The 24,208-nt window shown below is 45.2% G+C and overlaps 1 protein-coding gene across 1 annotated transcript in view; it reads left to right on the top strand.

The window, feature by feature from the left end:
- Positions 1-13,901: 13,901 nt before the first annotated feature.
- The window catches only part of LZTS2 (leucine zipper tumor suppressor 2), a 215,411-nt gene continuing 205,104 nt past the window's right edge, over positions 13,902-24,208 (top strand). Inside the window, exon 1 of the mRNA XM_075348591.1 lies at positions 13,902-14,029. The gene's annotated coding sequence lies outside the window, so the exon portion shown is untranslated. The remainder of the gene's footprint in view (positions 14,030-24,208) is intronic.

Genomic DNA, 24,208 nt, shown 5'->3' with positions numbered 1-24,208 from the left:
TTTGGTCTTTGCAAATCCACATCAGTAACGGTAGACCGACTTCAAATATTGCAATGGAAACTATCAGAAAAATTAAAAAAAGGCTATAAATGATAATTTTACCATGTCAATTTTAGGCTGGCGTTACATGGCGACTGTCAGATAAATCTCTCATGTAGCCAAAGATTTTTAGTTGTCGCTGCTACATCACAGAGCAAAAGAAGTGAATGGGGTCACATAACAACCCTGAGGGTACAGTGACTGCAAAAAGAAAGTTGCAAGTAGTGCATTTGGATTATTTGCTTGCAATCGCAGTACCCTCAGGGTTGTAATGAGACCTGTTATGATTCAGTGACTAAGGAGGATCAGAAAATGACAAAAACTAGGAAACCCAGATTTTTACCAGAGTGGTTGGAATCTCAGCGGACAGCAGATCTAACACTAACACACAACTAGAAGTAGCCGTGGGACATGCCTACGATGACCTGGTCGCCTTGACATAGCCGGAGAACTAATTATTCCTACAGAGAGAAATACAGGAAAAGCTAATCTACTTCGGAGCAGTCCCAAAAGATAAAGATAGCCCCCCACAGATAAAGATGACAGTGATGTAGGAAAACACAATACACAGGTAGAAAAACAGATTCAGCAAAGATGAGGCCCAAACTATCTAAATAGGAACGGACAGAAAATAGCACTGTCTGCAGCCGTGCAATACCCTAGAAAATACCAACACACGTGATATGGAAAAATACTGAGCCCACACAAGCTCTCCCCCACTATATCAGTACTCAGGTGTTACTGGGATCCAAACAAAACACTAATAATAATAAATGATGCTACTCCACCCAGAAGTCCACACAGGCAAAATAGGAAATAAACCTTAGTACCTAAACAGAAAAACAACAAGAAGGTGGAAACCACCAGCAGAGGTACAACACCAAACTTATCTGAAAGGAGTTCTGATAGACACAGAAGGAAGGGCTCGCTTCAGAATGTCCTTCGCACACAGGAAACAACATTGAGCACCGGCCAGGAACAAGAGAAAACTACTCAGTTTAATAGGCCCAGTCAGAACACCCTGATTGTCAATCATCCCCAGCTGTCTGGTTTCCATTCAGCAAGCCAACTTCACTACCAGCACTGACCACAAGAGGGATCCCAAAACTGGAACCTAGTCCAAACGTATTCACAACAGAGACCCCATTCACTTGTATTGCTCTGCAATGTAGCAGTGACAACTAGCAATAGTTAGTTGCGCTTTAGGTGTCAGAGCTAAAGTTGCCATCTACTGATAGCCTTAAAGTGAATCTGTCTGCAGGCATTTGCCATCTCATATGAGAGCAGTTGTGACATAATAGTTCTTAGATATAGCAGATTTCAGAAAGCTAACCCCGCCCACAACACAGCTCTCTGTGTACATTGTCTATTGACAGTGAGCTGCTTATCAGAAGAGAAGGAGTGGTCAGACAGCTTGGCATGAGGCAACTAGTCACAACAATGATAATGTCCTGGTGATAAAACCTTCACTGTGAGTAAATAACAGCATGCAGCTTAATAAATCAATGAAAGCTGTGTTTCAGACACTCACCTGCTATTTTCAGATTACATATCAAAAACCTGCTGACATTTCTATTAAAACCGGAATTTATTTCTTGAAAACGAGAATAATAGATGCCACCTTGATGGTAAACATGGTGTACTGACTAAAACAGAGAAAAAAAATAATTAAAATTCTATTCAGCACACTGATGAAAAATGGTCTTTTTTTAGAATTGTAAGCAAAAATTAAAAATTGGACATTACATGAAACATAAAAGGGTCAAAAATTATAGTTATTATAATAAATAAAAAAATAAATAAAGCGTGCTATTAAGTATAAGAATGTACAATTTATAAGGCAAAATTTTGTGAAAATGTTTTAATCCTTAAAGACTGAATGATTTTTCATTTTTGTACTTTCATTTTTCTGTCCCCTTCCAAAAATCTTAACCTTTTTTTATTTTCCCATTGATAAATCCATATGGTGGTTCTTTTTGTGCGGCTAGTTATACAATTAGGTCCAGAAATATTTGGACAGTAAGACAAGTTTTGACATTTTAGCCGTTTACCAAAATGTATTCAAAATAGTTATATAATCAGTATGGGCTTAAAGTGCAGACTCTCAGCTTTAATTTGAGGGTATTCCCATCTTAAATGGAGTAAGGGGTTAGTTATTACAGGTCTTCAATATATATCTGTCTCTTTTTCAAGGGACCAAAAGTAATTGGACAATTATCTCAAAAGCTCTTTAATGGGCTGAATTACCTTGTTAATTTATCAGTTAAGCAAGTAAAAGGTCTGGAGCTGATTCCAGGTGTGGCATTTGGAAGCTGTGAACCCACAACATGTGGTCAAAGGAGCTCTCAATGGAAGAGAAACAAACCATCATTAGGCTGAAGAAAAAAAAAAGAAGAAATCTGTCAGCGAGATAGCAGAAATGTTAGGAGGGTTAAATCAACAATTTCATTCATTCTACAAAAAAAGAGTGCACTGATAAACTTGGGAACTCAAAAAGGCCTGGAGGTCCACGGAAGACAACTGAGATGACTTTATGAGAGCAAATACAGAGGGTTGACCACAAGATGCAAACCATTTATCACCGTTAGGCCTCATTCACACATCAGACTTTTTCATTAGTGTTACATCAGTATTTGTATACCAGTAGTAGGACTGGCATTAGAGGGGGGTTAACTGGGCAAATGCCTAGGGATCCAACCACTAAGGCTGCTTTCACACATCAGTTTTTGTTTTTTTTTTTTACTATATTTTTATTCAATTTTTTTCAATAACATATAACACTAGCATAAACGAATTCAGCATTGAAAATTCAATTCAAAAACATTACATTGTCCTGTTTGATCATCACAAATTCCATACCAATTTTTAGAATCAATAACCGTAACATGGCAAGATAAAGCAAAGGAAAGCAGCGACCCCTTAACCCAACATACTTATCATTCCCCCTGTTTAACCCTTATGGACATGGTAATGACATATAATAAAGAAGTCCCACTCAAAATCGGTTATTTCCTCCTCGCCCAACTTGGTTTCTTTTAGTCACCTTTCGGCCTTTCCTCCCCCACCTCCAAGCCATCCAATGCACACATCAGTTTTTTGCCGTCAGGCACAATACGGTGTAAAAACTGATGCAGCGGATAAGGCTAAGTTCACACTTCCGTTGTTTTACATCAGTCACAATCCGTAGCCTTGAGGAATTACAGTATCCTGCAAAATATTTTGCAGGAATCCTGTTTTTCCCCATAGGCTTCTATTAGTGACGGATTGTGACTGATGATGCTGCGTTGCATCCGCTGCGTCGCGGTCAATCGTTTTTAACTGACTGCCGGGCGGGAGCAACGCAGCCTGTAACGTTTTTTGAGCAGCGCGATCCGTAGGATTTCGCTGCGCATGCGCTCTCTGGCTCCCCGCCCCCATAACCAGGATAAACATCGGGTAACCAAGCAATGCGCTTTGGTTAGTTACAGTGGTTACGGGTGCAGGGAGCCCGCGCTAAGCGGTGTACGCTGGTAACCAAGATAAATATCGGGTAACCAAGCAAAAAGTGCTTTGATTTTAGTTACCCGATATTTACCCTGGATACAGTGTGCAAGGAGGCCGACACTTCACCACTCGGCTCCGCCCCCTCCCGCACTCCGCATGTGTACACTCACACACACACACACACACTCACACACACACACTCACTCACTTGTCCCCAGCCCTGCAGTCCCCGCGGCACTGACGTCCTCAGCTCCACGGCCCCGCTCGGCTCTGCCCCCTCGCGCTCCGCCCCCTCCCGCACTCCGCATGTACACACGCATGTAGACACACACACACACACACAAACACACACACATACACACTGACTCACTCACCTGTCCCCAGCCATGCAGACCGCAGCGCTGACGTCCTCAGCTCCGCCCCCGAACTCCGCCCCCCGAACACAACGGAGTCCGACAAAGAAATTATTTTCTTTGTCACCGTTGTCATCTGTTGTACAACGCATCAGTCACATGCGTCAAGCAACGCATGTGACTGATGCAAAACAACGGAAATGTGAACTTAGCCTTAGGCGAAAAAATTGATCAGTTGCATCAGTTGTTTTCCAACAGTTCCTTCAGTTTTTGAACGGATTCGTTGTGCTACTGAACATGTTCAGTAGAAAAAAAACAGAATAAGTCGCTGTAATGCGTTGTATGCCGCATTACGACGGATTTGGCGCCCATAGACTTTCATTGTATATGACGCCAGACTGCGACAGATCCGGCGCGGTCCGTTTTTTTGCCGCTGCCAAAAAACGTTGCATGCTGTGTCCTTTCCGGCAGCTGGACACATAAATTTTGCCGGATCCGTCGCACAACGGATGCTACGCAAGGGCATCAGGCAAAATCCGGTGGTAATACAATTCAATGAGGAAAAAACGGATCCGGCGCCGGATCCGTTTTATACGTTTTTTGCCGGATTGTGCCTGATGCAAAAAAACTGATGTGTGAAAGCAGCCTTAGGGAGACCCCTGCTTCTCCAGTTCCTCTATGAAGTGCACACAAGATGTACACTATTACTTAGGCTGTGTGCACACAGTGCGTTTTTAGGGCATTTTTTGTGCAGTTTTGTCACAAAACTGTAAGCAAATCACGGTGCCAGCACAGTCAGTGAGAAGTGTAGTTTTTTCTCCTTGCAGATTTGGTGCAGAAAATAATTTGCAGCATGTCAATTAATTCAGTGTTTTTGCATTTGTTTTTCACTATTAAAAGCAATGAAAAAAGCATGCAAAAAAAGCATAAAAAGTTGCAAAAGAGATGCAGAAATGGTGCAGAAATTTCTGCAAACAAATACTCTACATGCGCACATAGCCTTAGGAGTACTTTGCTCGCTGCGACATCGCAGGCCGATGCTGCGATGCCGAGCGCGATAGTCCCCGCCCCCGTCGCAGCAGCGATATCCTTGTGATAGCTGCCGTAGCGAACATTATTGCTACGGCAGCTTCACATGGACTCACCTGTCCTGCGACCGTCGCTCTGGCCGGCGACCCGCCTCCTTATTGAGGGGGCGGGTCGTGTGGCGTCACTGCGACGTCACACGGCAGGCGGCCAATAGGAGCGAAGGGGCGGAGATGAGCGGGATGTAAACATCCCGCCCACCTCCTTCCTTCCGCATATCCTACGGAAGCCGCAGTGACGCCGGTAGGAGATGTTCCTCGCTCCTGCGGCTTCACACACAGCGATGTGTGCTGCCACAGGAGCGAGGAACAACATTGGACTGTCGCGTCAGCGTAATCATGGATTACGCCGACGCTGCACCGATGATACGATTACGACGCTTTTGCGCTCGTTAATCATATCATCGAGCCTTTACACACTACGATGTCGCATGCGATGCCGGAAGTGCGTCATTATCAATTTGACCCCACCGACATCGCACCTGCGATGTCGTAGTGTGCAAAGTACCCCTTACAGTTAATAATGTACATCCTCTGCAGTCCCTGTGCGCGTCTCTCCCCCTCCTTGGTATTGCTGTGTTCAGAAATGTCCGCTCTATCAAAATATATAATCAGTCAATCTGATCAGTAAACGGAGTGGCAAGAAAAAAAATTCCAAAAGCTAAAATTTTTTTAGATAGCCACAACATTGTATTAAAATGCAGAACAGGCGATCAAAACATCACATCTACGCAAAAATGGTAGAATTAAAAATATCAGCTCAAGATGCAAAAAATAAGCCATTACGGAGTCCCAGATCCCGAGAAACAAGAACGCTACAGGTCTCGGAAAATGGACAAAAGCGCATTTTTTTTTTTTTTACAAACTTTAGAATTTTTTTTATAACCTACATAAAAGTAAAACTATACATGTTTGGTGTCTACGAACTCGACCTGATCTGGGGAATCGTACTGCCATATAATGAACATGGTAAATAAAAGAACAAAAAACAAAACAATTGCACTTTTTTTGCAATCTCACCGCACTTGGATTTTTTTCCCATTTTCCAGTACACGTATGGTAAAACTAATGATTTCAAACAAAAGTAGAACTTGTCCCGCAAAAAAACAAGCCCTCAATATAGGCAATATTGTCGTAAAAAAAAAATAAAGGCTATATGTGGCGCCCTGGCCTAGCCAGGTCGTCACAGATAACACACAAACACCCCACCCCCATCAGACAGGGACACCAGCCAAACACAAAATCCTTGTTGCCTCCCTCCAGTGTCTGATGTCCACACCAGGTGGGGCGGAGCTAAGCGGTTGGCCCCACACACCGAGGAGTTCACAGGCCTGGAGGCAGGAAAAGTGTCAGAACAGTTTTGAAGTTTGAAGTGAGAGGAACAAACACTTGGGTGTCTGGGTTGTGGCCCAGGCACTGACAGCAAGGTTGGCAGACGGTGGTGGCCGTCTGCAGGAGTAGTGGAGCAACGCGGAACCGTAGGACCGGGGACGGGCGACGGCCCGCCGGTACCGACCGGGGAGCAAAGTGAAGCCAGCACACACAGGCAGGGCCATCGGACCCCGACCAGGCTTGGAGCCGCTGACAATAGTCAGATCCGAATGTGACTGGAACCCCAGGGGTTTCACAACGGCAAAAGTCCCAATTGAAGGCAACCACCCACACCGTGAGGGTATACAGCTACCGCCTAAGGCTAGAGACCCAAGGGCCAACGTCTGCGGGCAAACGGGCTCCTCCGGTACCCATACACCGGGGAGCGGACTACCGTTGGGAATCCATAGTAGTCAGAAAGAGAACATCAAGGTGCAGGGAAAGACAGCCGCCATCACCTATCCTTGGAGAGACACTGCAGCCGGCTGCAGGACCCGTCCATCCAGCCGTTTGGTTTACCGAGGACTCTGTACCTTTCTTGCTGAGTGAGTACACCCGTGCCATCCGGCACCGCGCCGCGCTGTCCCTGCAACCCTGCACCTCACCGACCCTGCCTCCCCATCGCATCATCGGGCCCCGGGACCACCGACCCCTACCCACGGAGGGAGAAAACAACATCCCAGCTGCTCCCTACCATCGCTCAAGGATCCCCGTCACCAGCAGCGGTGGTGCCCATCTTCACCACAACCAGTGGGTGGCGTTACGGACTAAATCCCCCAAACCAACCACCCCTTTCACTCACGGGCGAGGAACGCCGCTCGAGTCCCCGGATCCAGCCCGCCGCTCGAGCCACCGAGCAGCCATCGCAGCAGCGCCGGACCCGGGCGTTAGCGAGAGCGCAGCGTCCTCCCCGCCTGCGACATATACATCTTGGAAGAAGGGGAGGAAAAATGAAAAATGGAAAATTGCCAGGGGGTGAAGGGGTAAAATCATAATCATAGTACCATGCACAGACAGTCCAAATGACAAACATTTGGTAACTGTCTAAATTTTTCTGAACCTAATTGCACTTTTGAATGATACTATCCATTTTATCATATGGTTTACTGGAAAATGAATAAAAAATTCCAAGTGAAGTTAAAATGCGAAAATAACCCCCAATTCCACAATAGGTTTTGTTTTTCTTTTTGGTATTCATTGTGAAGTAAAAAAAAAAAACACACTAGGAAATATGATTTTCCAGGTCAGTATGATTATGACAATACTAAATTTACTTTTCTTTCATGGCAAAAAAAATCAGAAATTCCTAAAACAAATGTTTCTGCTTTAGTCGCCATTTTACCATTTTCCAAAACCCGTAACATTTTTATTTTTCCATCACTGCAGCTGTATGAGGGCTTCTTTTTTGCGTGTAACCTGATGCTTTTGTTGATATTATTTTGGGGTAGATACAACAGTTTGTTTAATTCCTATTGCATTCTTGTGTTGCGCTGTGGCAACCAAAAATTCGCAATTCTGGCATTTCGATCTTTTTTTTGCTTTACAGCTTTTTACAGATTGGGTTAATATATTTTATATTTGGATAGATTGGACTTTTCTGGACAGGATGATACCAAATATGGGTATTCTTTTACATGTTATATGTGGAAAAGAGGGTGATACCAATTATTTTTCATTTTTTTAAAATTTCCAAAATATTTTTTTCTTTACTTTTTACTTTATTTGTTAGTCCCCTTAATAAATGTGATCCTGCGATTGATCGCTTGTACTACAATATACAGTAATACAGTGCCTTGAGAAAGTATTCGGCCCCCTTGAATTTTTCAACCTTTTCCCACATCTCAGGCTTCAAACATAAAGATAAAAATGTTAATGTTCTGGTGAAGAATCAACAAGTGGGACACAATTGTGAAGTTGAACTTAATTTATTGCTTATTTTAAACTTTTTAAAAAAATAAATAACTGAAAAGTGGGGCGTGCAATATTATTCATCCCCTTTAAGTTAATACTTTGTAGCGCCACCTTTTGCTGTGATTACAGCTGCAAGTCGTTTGGGGTATGTGTCTATCAGTTTTGCACATCGAGAGACTGAAATTCTTGCCCATTCTTCCTTTGCAAACAGCTGGAGCTGAGTGAGGTTGGATGGAGAGTGTTTGTGAACAGCAGTTTTCAGCTTTTTCCACAGATTCTCGATTGGATTCAGGTCTGGACTGTGACTTGGCCATTCTAACACCTGGATACGTTTATTTGTGAACCATTCCATTGTAGATTTTGCTTTATGTTTGGGATCATTGTCTTGTTGGAAGACAAATCTCCGTCCCAGTCTCAGGTCATTTGCAGACTCCAACAAGTTTTCTTCAAGAATGGTCCTGTATTTGGCTCCATCCATCTTCCCATCAATTTTAACCATCTTCCCTGTCCCTGCTGAAGAAAATCAGGCCCAAACTATGATGCTGCCACCACCATGTTTGAAAGTTTGGATGGTGTGTTCAGGGTGATGAGCTGTGTTGCTTTTACGCCAAACATATCGTTTGGCATTGTGCCCAAATAGTTCAATTTTGGTTTCATCTGACCCGAGCACCTTCTTCCACATGTTTGGTGTCTCCCAGGTGGCTTGTGGCAAACTTTAAACGACACTTTTTATGCATATCTCTGAGAAATGGCTTTCTTCTTGCCACTCTTCCATAAAGGCCAGATTTGAGCAGTGTACGACTGATTTTTGTCCTATGGACAGACTCTCCTGCCTCAGCTGTAGATCTCTGCAGTTCATCCAGAGTGATCATGGGCCTCTTGACTGCATCTCTCATCAGTCTTCTCCTTGTTTGAGATGAAAGGTGGGATGGACGGCCAGGTGTTAAGGGTGCTTTACACGAGACGACGGATCGTGCGATGCATCGTCAGGGTCACGGTTTTCGTGACGCACATCCGGCATCATACACGACGTCGCTGAGCGCTGTCACTTGCCGGCGGCCGGGCATGCCGACGGGCGGGCGCGCAGCTGAACGTTCGGCCACCGCGAGCCAAAATAAAGTTTGATTTAAAAAAAAAAAAAAAAAAAAAAGAGCATGCGCAGTGAAATCCAGAGGATTCCGCTGCTCAAAAAGCGTTACATGCTGCGTTCCTCCCGCTTAGCGTCGCCCACCGGAAGCAACGCAGGCCCTTTAGGTACAATCCATCAACCATACAAGTCTATGGGAAACAGCGGAATCCGTTAACGGATTCCGCTGTTTTCCAAAAGGGCGGATTGTAACGGAAGGAAAACAACGCAAGTGTGAAAGTACCCTAAGGAGTTGGGTGCATCTTCTCAGTGCCGCGTGCCTCCGCAGAAAAGCTAATCTAGTCAGAGACTGTAGTAGTATTTTTAACATAACTAATATCGGCAAAATTCCTAATTTTACCCCCTGCTACTCACTAGCTCCATTTTGCCAGAGCTGCTAAAGCTATCATAAAAATATCAAAAGTTGCAAATATTTTGTGTAACGTTGCGAATTTTCAAGCATTTTACACCTTCTGGCATAAAAGCTTTGTTGAGTTGCAGCTAAGACTTAACAAATGAAAGACAACTTAAAAAATGGCATAAACATATAGGGGGCGATTCTATAAAGCTCTTGTGCCACAAAAGTGGAGGAAAAGCTTTGAAAAGTTGAACGTTTTGTGCACTGTGAAGTTTCGCAAACATGTGGGGACTTTTGGAGTATTCACGCCACTTTGGATCAACTTACCAAAACAGGTGGAGCAGAGGAGGGGCCTGCGCAGGGGTGTGGCTATGCGCTGTTAAATATATCAAATCCGCTGACAATTTCTATGCCAGAAATGCTACTCCAGTCCAATGGTGTAAGGACCTGGGCCTCCCCCTGCATTTTGGTCAGATGTATGGGCCCTTGTAGTGTTCTAAATCCTATAAAGACATACTTGTTGATCCCCATTTATGTAGTAATGTCGCCCACCCTGGGCCCCTTCCAAGTATATATGTCCCCTATCCTGGTATGTATGTCCCCAATTCTGGGCCCATTCCTGGTTGAGGCCCCATCCTGGAAAATATGTCCCCCATCCTGGTATAGCCTCCACCCTGGGCCCCTTCCAAGTATATATGTACCCCATTCTGGTATATATATCCCCTATCCTGGTATATCCCAGATTCTGGGCCCCTTCCTGGTATATATGTCATCTGTTCTGCTGCTGTTCTTTAATGCAACCTTTCTCTATTCCCACGATGCATGGCGTCCTGTTCTGTAGCTAGCAGCTGACATCGACGTGCCTACTATGGGTGGCACATAACGTCACTGCTATGTGCCTGTCACTGGCACATTGACATCAGCTGCAGGCCTCTGATTGTCTGTCTCCGTGTACTGCAGTGCAGGGTCTTGGCGGAAGAGGGAGGGGAGTCAATGTATTTCATTTGAATGGGCGTCCGAGACGCCCATTCAGCTGAAATAGGTTTTCGGTTTGGTGGGCCCATTATTGCACGAGCCCGGTTGAAACCACTGTGATGATTACGCTCTTACTCCAGTCCGTGGAAGTGCACTGGTAATGGAGGAGAGTATAGGCTTTCCTATTTTTATGCACATCGGGAATGAGAGGGGATTGTCCAAGCAGTGGACAACCCCTCTAATCCTTTAATGACATAGGACGTAGTGGTGCATCCTTTGTTGGCTCCCTGACTTTGATGCAGGCTCACATGCTGAGCCTATATCTTTCCCTGCAGATCGGATGATCTAATCAGCTGACGTGCTTATAACAGCTGGAGATGCGACTGTTAAGTTAAATCCTGTTGTCAATCTGTGACAGCGGGATTTAAGGCACGCTGGCGCAGCGCCCCATGGGGCAGGTGGTTAACTTACTCGTTACTGGGCCATTGCAGGTCAGGTCATGCAATGTCATGGGTGGCCTTGCCCGGTTCCGTTGCCCCGAGGCATGCAGTAAATGAAGGGAAAGCGGGGTGATTGGGGAATGTTTGTCGTGACGCCACCTGCGGTATGCGGTCAGGGATTAGCCGCTGCAGGGTTCCTTGGTGGGGCCAATAGTAGTGCAGCTCAGGTGTGATCACTCCGCACAGGTGGAGCGGGCCCCAGGAGGATGGTGGGGGTTGTAGTGGTGTAATGGGGTGCAGGGCTGGGATGCCGACAGTAACTGTACGACACAAGTTGGTAGTTTCCTCTTTACCTGTCAGGTGTTACGGTCCAGGTTTACAGTGGTCCGGTCAGAAGTAGCGTGGATCTCTCCTTGGCTGGCAGGTTGGAGGCCTTCCTTAATGCGCTCTTGGTGGGAGCCGCTGAGGCCTGGAGCAGCACAGCGTTCCCTTTTCTCTATTTACTTGAAGATAACTGTCCCCTGTGACAGGCAGCGTGAATCGGTTACGGGACCTGCTTGTATTACTGTTGCGTCTTGGAACCACGGTGGGAGAGGAATGTAGACTCTCTTGCCCTCTGGGTTTTGCTACTGGGCCTGTAGCACCCAGTAACCAAGGACCCCGGTGTCCTGTCCGAGCGCTCGGTCCTGGAAAGCTCACACAGAAGCTCTCAAACAGCGACTGCTCTTTCTCCTCGCCAACACTGTTCTGCCTGACTTCCTGCCTGTTCACTCTAACCTTTCCCCCAGGTCAGCATGTACAGAGAAACTCCCTTCAAAACAGGTTATGAGCTCCCCCTGCTGGCCTGGAGTAGGAGATGTTGTATGTGATGTTCCTGACAAGGAGAGGTCCCAACGTTGCCTCCAAGCATAGTACTGATCCCGGTGAGGAGAACAACGCCACTGTGGCTCCCCTGACCACTAGGGTGCCACACTGGCGAGGAGCACATTATTCCACGCTTCCTTTGGCAGCCCCGTGACACGATTTCAGGCGTCAACTGATGACCCCTGTGCCTGTCATGGCGAACTTCCTCCGAATGACAGCTGTGAGCTGATGTACTGCTCTGTATAGCACAAGCGATCGGAAAAAAATCGCAGATCCCAAAACCTGAGAACATTATGTGTATTAGAAAATATAGCCAAGAGTGCAATTTATTTTTAATTATTTTTCATCACTTAAAAAAAAACAAAAATACTATACATATTTGGTAACTTTGACCTCATACTTGTACTGACCTGGGGAATCATACTGCTTGGTCAGTATTACCATATAATGAACATGGTAAATTAAAAAAAAAAAAAAAAAAAGAAAAAAACCCCAAACATTGTGGAATTGTACTTATTTTTGCAATTTTACTGCACCTGGATTCTTTTTCCTGTTTTCCAGTACAGTATGGGGCAGAATGAATGGTGTCATTCAAATTTACAACTCATCCCCCAAAAACAAGCCCTCGTATGGCTATATCAACAGAAAAAAAGTAAAAAAAAAAAAAAAAAAAAAAGTGTTATGGCTTTTGGAAGAAAGGGGAGAGAAAAATGGAAAATAGCCCTGGAGTGAAGGGGTTAAAATTAACTTTTTCCGTGGGACAACCCCTTTAGGCCGCTTTCACACATCCGGCTTTTTGCCGGTTTGTCGGATTCGGCGCACACCAGTACAGTGTATACAGTACAATGGCAGCGCGACAACTTCCGGGTCATATGCTCCGGTGACATGACAGCACGTGACCGGAGCTTGTCGCGCTGCCATTGTACTGTATACACTGTACTGGCGTGCGCCGAATCCGCCAAAAAGCCGGATGTGTGAAACTAGCCTTAAGCAGGTGTGCCAGTCTTGATTAATAGGATCCAAGGAGAATTAGTTGCAACTAAAGCCATTCGAAATTAATGAGCATGTTACTTCTTTTCCGCAGGTACCTGCGGTTTTTGCCATAGATAATGGTAAAAATCCGCGAGGATCAACTTGTGGAAAATCCGCGGCAAAAACGCGGGTGCGGTTTTACCGCATTTTTTACCGTGGGATTCTTTCAGAGGGTCCGTTTTTTTTTATTAAGAAAAAAAGTCACTTCCTAATGCACACATAGGCAAAAGGGGCAAATTACTGAAAAAAAAAAAAATAAAAAAAAAAAATATATCAAATCGAGGCCCAGGTGTTTTGGAGAGTAAAGCAAAAAAAAAAAAAAAGCAGTGTGAACATATCCTATTTTACCCGCTTTTTTTTGGTGCAGAAATGTCTACAGAAAATGGTTGCAACCTTTCTGCAGACATTCCCCAGCAAACCTATGAAGAAAAAAAAAAATAGCTGTGTGCACACTGCGTTTGTTCTCAAGAACATTCTTTCTGCAGAATTTATTCAGAAAAAGAATGAGCATGTCACTTTTCTGCAGGTACCTGCGTTTTTTGCCATAGATAATGGTAAAAAAAAAAAAAACCACGCAGGGACCAACCTGAGGGAAAACGCATCAAAAACGCGTTTTATTGAGAAAAATCCTTTTTCTAGTGTGAACAGAGCCTAAGGTGATGAAGTGAGCGTCCAGTGCCCGGGGCTGGTGCGGCCTCCCCGGAGTTGTGGACTCCTCCTCATGTCCTCCCTCCAGTGATGAGGCGCCTGCTCCGCCGTCCGTCGCTCCGGCCCTGCCGGGGCCCCATTGTCAGCGGCTGATAGGCGGGGGGCGCGTCCTGTGCTGCCGCCAGTGGGGAGGAGGCAGGGGGTTGTCCATGTGACTGTCCCAGCAATACTAACATAGATCACCCGGTGGAAAGTGCGAGCTCCCGGGGACTCTGTGCTGGAGGTTACCGGATTGTCCCTGCCCCGGAGCCCGGGCTGCACGGCTGCCAGTGCCCTCCTACCAAGTAAGCCTTCACTCCTTACTACGCTGTGTGCAGGGGCAGAAGTGCACTTTCTGCTTGGGACTGTAATGAATTGCATATGAGATGCAGCTGGACCCGAGCAGAGGAGGGGGGGACAGATTTAAAGTGCTCTGCTCCCATTATGGAGCATGGATCAGAGCAGTTTGAGAATTTATTTTAATAATCTTTGTATTCCAAGAGGTTCTGCAGCAGCTCTACACCTCCTTGGGTGCAAAAGATGAGCAAATGTCCATTTAAAATCTTGATTTATTATTTTTTTTTTTTCATATTTTTTTTCTAACTATTAAATCACCCCCCTTCCCCTTCCCCTTAGCAAATATGATCTGTAATTTATAATTAAGCTGCAAAGTGAACAAACCGCCTGTGATTTTCCCGCATTGTAGGACGAGGCGATCCGCGTGTTGTGGCCTGAGTCAAATTTCAGGGCTTGTAATTTGCAAAGTTGGGAGATGGGAAGGCTGAGAGTTTAGTGGTGAGCGTGCAAAACGATGGTGGAAATGAAGGTGACGATAACTGCGCCGATCTGACCTCAGGAGCAGCGCTCGCCCCATCAGTAGAGAGGATCTGATGGCTCGGGACCGGTCAGAACGCTCCTCACCTGCCCAAATCTATACGATTTGGAAGATGTCGCTGTGATTGAGGCGATTGATCAATGCGGAGTTGATCGTTAGGATTAAACTAAATTATAGGGAAATCGTTCTCCGCCGATTTGAATAGGTGACGTGTGCCCTGACGACCTAAAGTGACATCCGTGCCATTGAGTCTGTGGTTCGTGGCCTTTACCCTCTGCCCGGGGTCTGCGCTCCCCTCCTGGATGCACCCATCTGTGACGTCAGCTGTATTTTTCAGTATAAAACTTTGCTGATTACTTTTTCTGAAATAATATATTTCCAGTCTGGGTTTTGGTTAAAAAGACATAGTTTGGGCAAAAAGGTGCCCGATAATGATATTCTCCATTTAGGTGGCGCCAACATGGCTGCAAAATCGAGAGAAGCAGCTACCGAAAAAGAAATAATTAATTAACCGATGGAAGAAAAGATTCTTGTTTTTAAAGCCCCCCATGATGTTAAACTGGCCACATCATGGCACATTCCCTGTAGAGCTGGGTAAATACTACTTTTTAAGTTCTTCTTATCTGTATAGCAAAGATATTGGCTTGTAAAGTTCAGGTTATAATTTATAGGGGCCTTACAAGAGATTCTGCTCTGTGGGCATGTACTTTATCCCCTGCATGACGTTGACCAATCATAAGAAAGCGACATCATGGGTGGGGGGAATAAGGTCCCAGAAGGTCAGAAGAACATGCCTCCTTCTGTGAGATGAAATGGACAGCCCTGAGTAGAGTTGAGTGTGATTACAAACACCGTGTAGTTTACATCCTCCAGCAGTCAGTGTGTGGGGAAGGGGGGATACAGCTGAGATATCAGTGATATGAGAGGAGACCTGGAGAGGTGTTGGTAATCACGCTCAGCTCTGCTGTATCCCTGGATGAAAGCTATAAGAGGTGTTTGTAGTGACACTCGGCTCCATTCTATATATAACACATTAGGGATGTCTGTCGTGACATTTCACAGGAAAAAGCAAGTTTTTCTGATATTCTGGAGACACGTTCCTTTTTTTTTTTTCTTCTCTGCACAATGCCTCCTGCCTATAATTGGCTAATGTCATGCAGGGTAAAAAATAATGCGTGCGCCCCCCAAAGAACTGTGGTAATGTCCTGTTTTACTTAAAAATTGTAACTTAAACTTTTCAAAGTAATATCTTCAACATAAAGGAGATGTTAGAACATAAAAAGACATTTTATTCAGCTCTTCTGCCGTAATTCCATGATGTGGCCAGTGTAACGTGCTCCTACTGGTGACAGGATCTCCTTAAGGGCTCGTACAGACGACCGGAGATTCTCTCATCTGAGAGAACTGGGCCAATATGAAAATGATCAGAGTGACAACATAGTGTGATCCGATTTTCTCAGATGATTAGAAGATAGAGAAAAAAATGTCTCCATCTTCTCCATTGTGTCTGTGCTTAAATTGGACTGCGCTCACTTGTCATCCGAGTGCAGTCCGATGTTTCCCATGTACCTATTGACTTGCATGGCTGAGTGTGATCCTAATTGGATAAAACGTGAACATGCAGCAATTTCTTTTCATCGGACAGACACTGTCCGAAGAAACAAATGTGATGTGCACAGCCCCATAGACTAAAGGCTGCTTTACACGCCTCGACATCGCTAGCGATGTCGCTGGTGAAAGCGCCCACCCCCGTCGGTTATGCGTCACGGGCAAATCGCTGCCCGTGGCGCACAACATCGCTAGCACCCGTCATACGGACTCACCTTCCTAGTGACGGCGCTGTGGCCGGCGAACCGCCTCCTTTCTAAGGGGGCGGTTCGTGCAGCGTCACAGCAACGTCATACGGCAGCCGTCCAATAGAAGTGGAGGGGCGGAGAGCAGCCAAAAGAAAGTCACGCCCACCTCGTTGCCGGAGGACGCAGGTACGGTGTTGTTCCTCGTTCCCGGGGTGTCACACGTAGCGATGTGTGCTGCCTCAGGAACGACAAACAACTTGCGTCCTGCACCAGCAACGATATTTGGGATTAGAACGACGTATCAACAATCAACGATTAGGTTAGTTATTTGATCGTTAGCTGTCGTTCATACGTTTCACACGCAACGACGTCGCTAACGAGGGCGGATGTGCGTCATGAATTCCGTGACCCGAATGACATCGATGTTGTTGCGTGTAAAGCCCCCTTTACATTGGTCCAATGTTTTGTCTGATCGCACTCGGACCAAAAATAAAATCGTCTGCAACTGCCATTAAAGGGGTTTCCCTATAAACAAAGTTATCTTCAAAGTTGATTTTAATCAATAGATCTTAGAACAATAATAATTTATACAAATTGATGTGTTTAGAAAAAAATGTTCCTGTGGTGAGATAATCTTATATATATTCCCCTGCTATGTACTGTGTAATGGCCATGTCTGACCATACAGGGATATTGTCTGATCTTGGGATGGGGAGGACACAAATGAGAGTATATGGGTAGTACAGCATGGTATCATATCTGATTCTTTTTGTGAGGTAAAGCATTTGTGACGCCCTGGACTAGCCAGGTAGTCACAGGTAGGCCCTTGCATAACACCCGTCCCCCTAAAAAGGTAACAGCGGCCAACCACATTAAAACCTAGTCACCTCCCTCAGAGCTTGATGGTCACACCAGGGGGCGGAGCCAGGCAGTTGGCCACGCCCACCAAGGAGTCCAGAGGGCCTGAGGCAGGAGAAACTGTAGTCAGTCAGTCAGTCAGTTAGGCTGCTTTCACACATCCGGCTTGAGCTCTGCGGCTCAATCCGGCTGTGCAAGCTATGCAACGGATGCGGTGAACACACCGCATCCTTTGCATAAGTTTTTCCTTTGCGGCCAGTCCGGTTTTTGCCGCTTGCGGCATGCTACTGAGCATGCGCAGTGGCAAAAAACGCATGCGGCGGCCGGATACGGTTATTGCCGCATCGCGCCGCATCCGGCCGCCATAGGCATGCATTGAAAAATGCGCCGCATCGCCGAATGCGGCGCGATGCGTTTTTTTTGCCGCACGAAAAAACGTGCCAGGCAACGTTCCATCCGGCCGCCGCATCGGCTAAATCTGCCGCATGCGGCAAAAACCGGACGGAGCGCAAGGCCATGCGGCACAATGCGGCACTAATTAAAGTCTATGCAGAAAAAACACAACCGGCAGCAAAAAAAAAACGGTTGCGATTTTCCTGCAAAGTGCCGGAGTGTGCCGCATTGCAGAAACCGGAGGTGTGAAAGCAGCCTTAGTCAGTGAGTTAAGCAAGTGGAGTTGAGAGGAGGAGAGTGCAGCAGGCCTGTGGTGACAGGTCTGCAGTGGAAACTGACAGGTGCCAGGGTCGTAGCCCTGGTACCTTGGCTAGGTGGCCTGGCCTGCAGGAGCCGGGAAGACGGCCAGGTGGAACCGTAAGGGACCGGGACAGGGTAGTGGCCCGCCGGTACCGAACCGGGGAACCGACTGGAAACCGGAGCACAAGGGGGGTACTCAGACCCAGAACGAGGCCCAGAAGCCACTGGACCACGTCGAATTCACTGATTGAGGTCTGGACCTTAGGTCCTTTAACATCCCAAGACCCGAAAGAAGGTAACAGCCCACCGAGGGGGATAGAAAGCCACCGCACAGGCAGAGAGATCCCACCGGCCAGCGCCTGCGGGCAAACGGACTCCACCGGTACATACACAGCCGGGGAGTGGACTCCCGCAGCTAAGGCACAGGCAGTCTACACAAACATAACAATTTGCAAGAAGAAGGCCAGAACCACCAACCCGGGTGGGGGACAAGACGCAGCTGGCTGCGGGCACCGACCACCATCAACTTTGTTCATCAGAGACTTGTGTGTGTTAGCAATCGTGAATAAACAGTGCCATCTGGCCGCGCACCGCCCTGCACCGACCGATTGTCACTCTCCCCAAGCGGGTCCCGGGGCCACCATTCCTGCCCACAGAGGGGTTAACATCTTGCTGCACTACCATCTCCCCCGGGTGCCCCGTAACTGCAGCGGTGGTGTCTACACCTTCACCACGTCCCGTGGGTGGCGTCACGAACTCAAACACGGCTCCGGCCGTACACCTACCTAACCACCCCCATCAAGATCGCCAGCATTCTCTTGCAGAGCGACGTGACCCCCGGGTCCGGAGGCGCTCGAGCCACCCACCAAACGAGCCCGGACCCGAGCGGCTCGGCTGCAGCGCGGGGCGGTACACATTTTCTTCCTGCTGTTAATAAATATTTTACCTCATAGAATAATTTACGATCCAGTGCTGTCATGTCTGTATACTTTATTACATCCGACTCTGCCCAGGACATGTGGAATGATCAGACTGTGTCCCTGTATGGCCAGACACGGCCATTACACATATATGGTATAAGATCAGCATCAGAACTTTTTTTTTTTAAAAACATCCAATTGTGGACATTATTATTATTATTATTATTATTATTATTCCATGATCTATTGATTAATTTCAACTTTAAAATTAACTTTGCCAGTGGGAAAACCCCCTTAAAGGGAACCTGTCAGTAGATTGGGGCCTATAAGCTGTGGCCACCACCAATGGGCTCTTATATACAGTATGCTAACATGCTGTATATAAGAGCCCAGGCTGCTGTGTAGAACGTAAACACTTTATAATACAGGCCTAAATGGTCGCTGCAGTGAAGTTGGGTCATATGGGTGTCTCCAGTGCCAGCGCCTCCTCTTTCGGCCATCTTTGTCCTCTTTCTTCTGAAGCCTGTGTGCGTGACGCGTCTAAATCATACACACTCGTCGGTCCCACGCAGGCGCACTACAATACTTTTATCTGCCCTGCTCAGGGCAGATTAAAGTACGCCTGTGCAGCACCTCAATGCCGGCGCGTGTGGATGACGTAGAACGTGTCATGCACCACGGCTACAGAAGAAGGAAAACAAAGATGGCCAAAAGAGGAGGCCCCGCACCAGAGAACACAGACACCCATCCGACCGGTCTGCACCGCCCGTTTAGGTGAGTATTATAAAGTGATTTTTACGTTTTACACAGCGGCCTGGGCTCTTATATACAGCATGTGAGAATGCTGTATATAAGAGTCCGGTGGTGGTGACCGCAGCTTATAGGCCCCAAATCTGCTGACAGGTTCCCTTTAAGTGTAAAATCACATGTCCGTTCTGCCGTTATGTTTGTCCATTTTCCAGTTCCTGAAACAGAATAGAGTAAGTGATTTGTTGTAGTTATGGACGTAGAAGCAGAGGGGCTTCGGTCATTATTGTGGGGCCTGTCTGTGTTCTAGTCTTTTCTAATAGAATGAAAGTTTTGCGCGCAGAGCTTTTTTTTTTTTCTATTTCGCTCTTAAAAGTAGAGACCAAATGAACCCCATAATAACCATTAGGGCCCCTCGGCTTGTGTTTGCATAACTAATGCAGGGATCACTCATTCCGTTCTCCAGATCCTACAGTGGAACAGACAAACAGAGGGGCTGAATGGACGTGAATAAAAACGCCAAAAAAGAAAAAAAATGTATACTTTCAGTTTGAGGGACATAGTGTAACCCACGGTTTTGTAGTATTCTATAATAAGATGGGTTTGTTGTCTATTGTTGTGGATGCATCTGGGCCCAAATGTCTAGAGAGCCCCTGACAGTTCTCTTGCACTTGGCCATATGAGTTGTAGGGAGCTTTAATTCAGGACCCATAAAAGTCTTTGGAAACCTTAAATACCTTAAAGGGAACCTGTCAGGTCCAAAATGCACCCAGGACCACGAGCAGTTCTGGGTGTATATTGCTAATCCCTGCCTAACCGTCCCTGTATACACTAGCATAGATAAAAAGGTATTTCTAAAGATCCTTTATCATATGCTAATGAGCGCAGGGACTAATCACAAGGGCATTAGTTGCCTTGGCTAGTCGGCCCCCTTAGCATGTTAGAATTAATTTGCAGCGTCAGAGACATGGTCGCTCTCGCCTCTGCTGCCACTGCTGGTTTTCAGCTCAGTGCACACGATCAAAATGTCCCTGGACTTCCGGTCATGCGCACTATACCATTTTAAAGCTGGGACACGTACACCCGGCTTCATAGTACGCTTGACTGGAAGTCCGGGACTCTAATTATGCGCACTGAGCCAAAATCCTGCATCTGGTGAGGTGGCAGCAGAGAGCGGTGAGGTTGACCATACCTCTGACGCTGCACATTTATTAGCATGTTAGCACGCCCACAGGGACAAGCTAAGGGGGCTGACTAGCCAAGGGAATAAACACCCTTGCGACTAGTCTCTGGCCTCATTAGCATATTATAAAGGATCTTTAGAAATACTTTTTCTATAGATCTCTTTATCTATGCTACTAGATACAAGGACGGTTAGGCAGGGAATAACAATATACACCCAGAACTGCTTGTGGTTCTGGGTACATATTGCACCTGACAGGTTCCCTTTAAACCACCAGATAAAATCAAAGGCATAAAGTTTTCAGTTTAGCTTTTTTTTTTCCCTGTGACTTCCATTGCTTACAGGGGTACTCTCTCCACATTAACACTAGAAGTCCCAGGAATTTCGAGCTCCATAGGGTTCCAATGGTAGAAATGTTAAATGACCCTTCTCTGGGACTTTTAATGTTAAAGCCATGCTCCAGCACATGGAGTGCCAAAAGGTCTGCAATATAACTGCAACTAACATGGTAGAGATACAATAACATATCACACAGTAACATAGTCACACATTCCACTATACATGAGAATACGTATATTTATAGTTCATTTACATCCATAGGGACTGACATAATTGTCACTTCAGTAGTAGGGCAGCCGGGCCCCAGAGCTTTAAAGTACCATATCACAATGGATAGGTGGCAATGTGTTTTGATGGTTTTGAACACATATAGAGAAATAAATTGAGCCTTCAAATAATTCTGTAGGGAACATCTAATGTAAGTTTACCCTAATTGTACTTTAACAGCCTGAGATATATATACAGTAAAGACCAAAAGTTTGGACACACCTTCTCATTCAAAGAGTTTTCTTTATGTTCATGACTCTGAAAATTGTAGATTCACATTGAAGGCATCAAAACTATGAATTAAAACATGTGGAATGAAATACTTTAACAAAAAAGTGTGAAACAACTGAAAATATGTCTTATATTCTAGGTTCTTCAAAGCAGCCACCTTTTGCTTTCATTATTGCTTTGCACACTCTTGGCATTCTCTTGATGAGCTTCAAGAGGTAGTCACCGGAAATGGTTTTCCAACAGTCTTGAAGGAGTTCCAGAGATGCTTAGCACTTGTTGGCCCTTTTGCCTTCACTCTGCGGTCCAGCTCACCCCAAACCATCTTGATTGGATTCAGGTCTGGTGACTGGAGGCCAGGTCACCTGGCGTAGCACCCCATCACTCTCCTTCTTAGTCAAATAGCCCTTACACAGCCTGGAGGTGTGTTTGGGGTCATTGTCCTGTTGAAAAATAAATGATGGTCCAACTAAACGCAATCCACATGGAATAGCACGCCGCTGCAAGATGCTGTGGTAGCCATGCTGGTTCATTATGCCTTCAATTTTGAATAAATCCCCAACAGTGTCACCAGCAAAGCACCCCCACACCATCACACCTCCTCCTCCATGCTTCACGGTGGGAACCAGGCATGTAGAGTCCATCCGTTCACATTTTCTACAAAGACACGGTGGTTGGATCCAAAGATCTCAAATTTGGACTCATCAGACCAAAGCACAGATTTCTACTGGTCTAATGCAATTCCTTGTGTTCTTTAGCCCAAACAAGTCTCTTCTGCTTGTTGCCTGTCCTTAGCAGTGGTTTCCTAGCAGCTATTTTACCATGAAGGCCTGCTGCACAAAGTCTGCTCTTAACAGTTGTTCTAGAGATGTGTCTGCTGCTAGAACTCTGTGTGGCATTGACCTGGTCTCTAATCTGAGCTGCTGTTAACCTGCGATTTCTGAGGCTGGTGACTCAGATAAACTTATCCTCCGCAGCAGAGGTGACTCTTGGTCTTCCTTTCCTGGGGCAGTTCTCATGTGAGCCAGTTTCTTTGTAGCATTTGATGGTTTTAGCCACTGCCTTGGGGACACTTTCAAAGTTTTCCCAATTTTTCGGTCTGACTGACCTTAATTTCTTAAAGTAATGATGGGCAATCTTTTTTTTTTTTTTTTTTTTTTTTTTACTTGGCTGCTTTTTTCTTGCCATAATACAAATTCTAACAGTCTATTCAGTAGGACTATCAGCTGTGTATCCATCAGACGTCTGCACAACACAACAGATTGACCTAACACCATTTATAAGGCAAGAAATCCCACTTATTGAACCTGACAGGGCACACCTGTGAAGTGAGAACCATTTCCGGTGACTACCTCTTGAAGCTCATCAAGAGAATGCCAAGAGTGTGCAAAGCAGTAATCAAAGCAAAAGGTGGCTACTTTGAAGAACCTAGAATATAAGACACATTTTCAGTTGTGTCACAATTTTTTGTTAAGTATTTCATTCCACATGTGTTAATTCATAGTTTTGATGCCTTCAATGTAAATCTAAATGAAAAAAACGTTTGGTCTGTACTGTGTAATAAATAAATATATAATAATATAATATATTAGCAATATGCACTCAGAACCACGAGCAGTTCTGGGTGCATATTGCTTATCCCTGCCTAACTGTCCCTGTATCTAGTTGCGTAGATAAAGAGATCGTTAGAAAAATGAGCATGGGGACTAGTCACAAGGGCGTTATGTGCCCTGACTAGTCCGCCCTCAAAGCATGTTAGCACACGCTTTATATCATACAGTGCGTCCTGGGCTCATTTATATTTCTATTTATATATATATATATATATATATATATATATATATATATATATATATATATATATATATATATATATATATATATATATATATATATATATATATATATATATATAGAAATATAAATGAGCCCAGGACGCACTGTATGATATAATATAATATAGTTCTCTAGAATGCTTTATATAGGAGATAACTGGTGGTGGCGGCAGCTTATAGACGACAAATCTGGTGACAGGTTCCCTTTAAAAGTTATCGGGTGTCGGCATATTTTACTCATATTATTCTTTTGCTCTATGAAAGGTTTTATATACTCTTTTAAAAGTCTAATTAGTTTATCTTACCTTTCTAATTCTACAATTATATAGATATATATATAGATATATATATATATATATTTATATATATATAATATATATATTATAGATTTTTTTTATTATTATTATTATTGCAGCTTTTTAGCCTGGGGTTGATTATGCTCCACTTTGTCCTGAAAAATCCCCAGCCTTGTTATGTGATTATTTGCCCTTTGATTTAAACTTTTTGTTAGCTGTAAATGCAGCTTCATAGCTATTGGCAACTCATCATTGTAAATGCTTTTAAAGTAGTGGGAGTCTGCCAGGATGTGGAGCCATTAAGTGAGGCCGTCGCCTGGGGCCACGATACGCGATGGTTTTGCCATCTCTATTCATCAAAGTATTCATTGCTGATCCTTTGGATTTGTGATGCTGACTAGACTAACTGCATCGATAAATGCAAACTGTATATGAAAACGCGATTCTACAGACCGCAGAGCGCGGATCTTTCTTGGAGCGCACTCAC

This window comes from Anomaloglossus baeobatrachus, chromosome 5 (genome assembly GCF_048569485.1).
Source record: "Anomaloglossus baeobatrachus isolate aAnoBae1 chromosome 5, aAnoBae1.hap1, whole genome shotgun sequence".
Classification (NCBI taxonomy): domain Eukaryota; kingdom Metazoa; phylum Chordata; class Amphibia; order Anura; family Aromobatidae; genus Anomaloglossus; species Anomaloglossus baeobatrachus.
The sequence above is the reverse complement of the archived record's forward strand: the minus strand, read 5'-3'. Positions and strand labels throughout refer to the sequence as shown.